Genomic DNA, 5,433 nt, shown 5'->3' on the forward strand with positions numbered 1-5,433 from the left:
GAAGGTGATTGCATGTATCGCACTTCCACCTGTTTATATTATATAGATATTCGACTAATTTTGTTCACAGACTATGATTTCTCCATAAAAGTAGGACCGCACCCCCCCACCCCCACTCAAACGGTTTAGATGGGAAGGGCAGTAGAGGTATTCGCTCCTCCCCCTCCAATCGGCCAACAGGTGAACGACATAATATAAAGACCGGTTAAAATACTAATAACAAGTTTTAATCATATAGATATTTAATTGATTCTGTTAGCAATATGTGATTTCTACGAATAAATAGGACCGCCCCCCACTCGAAAATTTATGGGGGGGGGGGCGGATTGATGCCATCGCCCCCTCCCGACCCTACCAAGTCGGCAAAAATACTAGAAAGGGGGGGGGCGAAATAATCTAAAAATAGGTTGAAATATAAATAATTAGTACATATTATTAACATAAGTAATACATTCGTATACAAATTGTGTGAATTCTATACTAAAATTCGTCCGCCCCCCGGAGGGGGGGGGGTCGGCCGAGTGTGGGGGGAGCGATCGCCCCAACCGCCCCCCCCCCTGGATCCGCCAGTGGTTTGGAGTAGCCCCCCCCCCCCCGGCGAAATGAAATCCCCCTCTTCTATAAAACAAAACAAAAAAATGTAAACGACAAATTCCAAGAGCATAGCTTAGTTGTTTTTTTTTTATTTTAAAACCCCCTCCGAAATTTACGATAAAGCCCCCTCTTCAATATAAGATTATACCCATATCCATATATCAGTCACCAAATTCTATGAGCATAGCCATAAGAGGCGTTTTGAGTTTAACCCCCCCCCCTCCAGCGGTTTTTGAAGCTAAAAAATACCTCTTCAATAAACAAAAAGCAAATTACAAACTCAAAATTCTATGAGCGTAGACAAAGTGGGGTTTTACTTTAAAACCCCCTTCAGCGGGGTTTGAAGCTAAAAAATACTTCTTCAATATAAAAAAAAAACAAATTACGCACTGAAAATGCTATGACTGTAGCCAAATGGGGGTTTTGAGTTTAGACCCCCCTTCAGCGTGGTTTCAGGCTTAAAAATGCCTCTTCAATATAAAACAAGGTTACAAAGACGGTTTGTGTGGAGACACAAAATCAAAATCGGCCCCCAAAGTGGTCCACCCAAGCAAGTAAAATGCAGGTATCAATATTTTCAGAAAGAACATCAGAATTAAATTCTATCAAAGACAAATGACAGAGAAGAATGGAGAAAGAAGGTTGACAGATCTTGTGTGGTGCCCCAGCTGTCCAGCAGACCAAAGGATATGTGAAAGTGAATGTGAAGTTTAATGTAAACCTGGCCTAACTGATGTCTTATAATGAATATCTAATTGATTTTATTGTTTTGTAAAGGGTAAATCTCTTATTCAAATCATCAAAAAAAAAAAAAAAAAATGAAAATAAATTTCCGTAGAAAAAAAATCCTTTAGTGAAGTGTTCTATACTTACATTGTTATATTGCAGTTCACGCGATAATATTAAAAACTTATACTTATTAATTGTTGTTTTAAATTATGTCCAACCATAGATGCATACTAAATAGATTTTTTTCTCTTTAAAAAAGTAAACATTATTTTGTGGTAAATGTAGTTGTTAGTAGGACAGAACTTATATAACGTAGCAATAGAAATGTAAAAAAAAAATTTAAAAAAAATTTTGGGACTAAAATTCTAAAACCGTTTGCATAAATGTGTTAAAAATATGTCATATAGTTATCTCCGGGGCGGGGCATGGGCGTAGCCAGGATTTTATTTCGGAGGGGGTTTTGGGGGGGGATTTTTTTCTTCCCCCACCCCCCAAGCAAAAAAAATTATATGTATTTATGTGTGTGTGTGTGTGTACATAATCTTTATTACATTCTGACCCTTCATTCTTTCGGAAGACGTTTATTGTGCCCTAGAATAGGTTCTTCCATGAGTTAGTGGAAAAATTGTAGATTTCCTGACACAATTAGCAATGGGGTCTGGGGGAACGCTAGGAGCTCCCCCAGCGCGGAGCGAAGCCCCGCCACCAAGCACTATTTCTGATATTGAAAGCCAACAAAATGCATATTCTGAGATATCTACAGTGCATTTTCCGGCTATTAAAATGTTCTATTTCTAAAACCTAATGTGCTATTCTTACTGACTTAGATCCTCCCGCGCCGTTCGCCGCATTTGCCGTTGTAGACTCCCCGACATTACTAGCAAGGGGGTCTTGTGGAGCGCTAGGAGCTCCCCCAGCGCGGGGCGAAGCCCAGCCGCCAAGCATTATTTCTGGTATTGAAAGCCAACAACATGCATATTCTGAGGTATCTACAGTGCATTTTCCTGCTATTAAAAAGTTTTATTTCAAAAACCTAATGTGCTATTCTTACTGACGTTCGGCGCATTTGCCGTCAAGCTGTTTCCATAACAATCTGTCATTGGTATCGTCTGAAGCCTCTTCCCACCTGCCATGAGGACCTCCATGAATTAGTGGCGTCAAGTTGTACTAGGATAACATTGCAACTCTTCTTATGCGTAATTCATTTTGTCGGAGAACATGTCCCGCAAACCTCATGCGACTCCCAGTTCGCCATAGGATGTCCTTGATTTTGACCCGATCTCTATAACTGACTCTTAAAATCTGTCTTAGCCATCTTTGTTGAGCCACATTTAGTGTTTTTCAATTTCAGCAGATGACTATTAGTTTATTAATGGAGCCCTGCCACTGGTAAAAATGTGTAACCTCTCTTGAATACGCTCTTGGAATTAAGTGACTGTAGTTTGCTTTAGATTTTATATCGAAAAGAGAAGTTTTAAGGTCAAAATCATCTGTTGGGGGTTTTCCACCTCAAAATTCTCTGTAGGGGGATTTAAACTCAAAACCATCTGGAGGGGTTATAAACTTTAAAAAAAAAGCCATCTGTAGAAGAGGGGTTTAAACTCAAAACCCCCGATTGGATTGGCTACGCTCAAATAATTTTAGTGTGTAAATTGCTTTTTTATATTGAAGAGGTATTTTTAGCATCAAACCCCTCTGAATGGGGGTTTAAACTCAAAACCCCCATTTGGCTACAGTCATAGCATTTTCAGTGCGTAATTTGCTTTTTTTCTTACACCGAAGATGTATTTTTTAGCCTCAAACCCCCCTGGCGGGGGGTTTAAACTCAAAACCCCTTTGGCTACGCTAATAGATTTTAGAGTGAGTAATTTGCTTTTATTTATATTAAAGAGGTACTTTTTAGCTTCAAACTCCACTGGAGGGGAGTTTAAACTCAAAACCCCTTTGACTACATTCATAACATTTTGAGTGTATAATAAACTCAAAACTGAGTCAAAACCCATTTAGCTACGCTCATAACATTTTGAGTGCGTAATTAGCTTTTTTTTTTTATGTTGAAGAGGGGGTTTATCGTAAATTTTAGAGGGGGTTTTAAAATCAAAATCTTCCTTAACTGTGCTCTTGGAATTAGGGGATTTTCGTTTGCATTTTTTTGTTTTGTTTTATAGAAGAGGGGGAGTTAACTGCAAAACCCCCTGATAGGGGTTTTTAAATTCGAACCCCTCTGGTAGGGGTTTTAAACTCGAACCCCCTGGTAGGGGTTTTTAAACTCGAACCCCCTGGTAGGGGGTTTTAAACTCAAAACCCCTTTGGTTGTGCTGGGGCAAGTGATGGTTTAGTATTAAAATTTCACCTAAAATAAACAAAATCAAAGAAAAAATCAGTCACTAAATTCCGATCTTTCCCCCCTTCGGGGGGGGGGGATTTCATTTCGGGGGGGGGGGGGGTTTGAACCCCAAGAACCCCCCCCTGGCTACGCCCATAGGGCGGGGAGTCTATATTTTTTTCCACTAATTCCAGGAAGAATTTATTCTAGGGTACAATAAACGTCTTCCGAAAGAATGAAAGGTCACAATGCAATAAAAAAAGATTAAAGATTAGTTATGTATATATATATATATAGCCTATATATATTTGCGGGGGGGGGGAGAAAAAATCCCCCCAAACCCCCCCGAAAAAAATCCTGGCTACGCCCATGTGTGTATGCACTGTATGTATTGTATGTATCGTACGCGTAGGCCTATATGTATATATAGGTTATATAGAGCCCGTATTAAACTAGATCTAATAAATTGTTTTTTATATTTTTACCTCTAGAACTAGACTCTAGTAAAGGCAAAACCCTATGGTCTGATGTGTCCTATTGTGTATTGATCATTGTCTTCTCTTCTACCCCCTCCCCTCCCCCCCCCCATGTAGCCTTTATATAGGCCTATATATAAAACAAGGTTGCAAGGGCAATTTGTGTAGAAACACAAACTTACAATCGGCCACCAAAGTGGTCCGCCCGGGCAGATAAAAAGGCAGGTTTCAATATTTTCAGAATATCAGAACCCTATAGTCTCGGTCGATACAAAAAGAAGAGACGTGCGGGTGTCGAAAGTCTTACCGATACTGTATACCGTTGTAACGATACTTCGACTAAGGTGCCTGGATACCACGTGTACAGGATTCTTTTCTTTTTTTTTCATAAATGTATTGCTAAAGTTGGACGCTTCTTAACCTCGGCAAATGCTAAGTACGTAATAGACACATTTTGTTAGTATTTCCAATCATGTGATTTAGAGAAATAGAAAAGCCAGTCGGATTGCCTTTTAGACTCCTCCTTCTCCTCACGTGTAGCCCACGGGACACAATGATCTATTGGCGCTATTTTTTTTAAAGAGTACAGATGAAACATTATTTAAGAATTGTTGTTTTGAATTATATTCACTTATATTTATACTAATTAGATTTTTAAAAAATAAACATTTTGTTTAAAATGCAAATAGCTAAAATAGTAACCCGGAGCCTAATAGCAGAAAATACTTAATAAAAAATTTAAAAATCTAAAACCATTTACATGAATGTGCTAAAAATATGCTTTAAATAGATAGTCATACTTACTTACTAAATAATCCCCCGTGTTTTTTTTTTTGTTTTTTTTTTGTTTGTTTTTTTTACTATTAGTAGTGGATAGCTGTAAACATGGTGTATTTTTATAAAAAAAAAAAGAAAAAAAAACTGTTTGCATAGCGCGTTGATATTAAAAAAAAATAATTTTGGCTTTCAGAAAAGTCGCTGCATCAGAACTTTGAAAAAATTTAAAATATTTTCTGTTCTAGATGGCTGCCTGGTCGTGCGGTTCAAACCCAGGCGCTGCGCGTTCCCATCCCCCGTCGTCCTGCGGAAGGTTTGGACTAGGAAGTAATTATCTTCAACTCTGAATTAACATCCGAAACATGTAAAACATTTTACAAACAAAACATTTATGAGATCTAAACGGGACGGACGGGCGGACAGACCACACAAAATAGCGGCTATTCCCTTTACGAACAAGTAGAACCCTCCCGTCCCCCTTTCCCAATCTCACAACTAGGCACAGACTACAAATAACGTTGCAGCTCAATT

This window comes from Biomphalaria glabrata, chromosome 17 (genome assembly GCF_947242115.1).
Source record: "Biomphalaria glabrata chromosome 17, xgBioGlab47.1, whole genome shotgun sequence".
In the NCBI taxonomy this organism is placed as follows: Eukaryota; Metazoa; Mollusca; class Gastropoda; family Planorbidae; genus Biomphalaria; species Biomphalaria glabrata.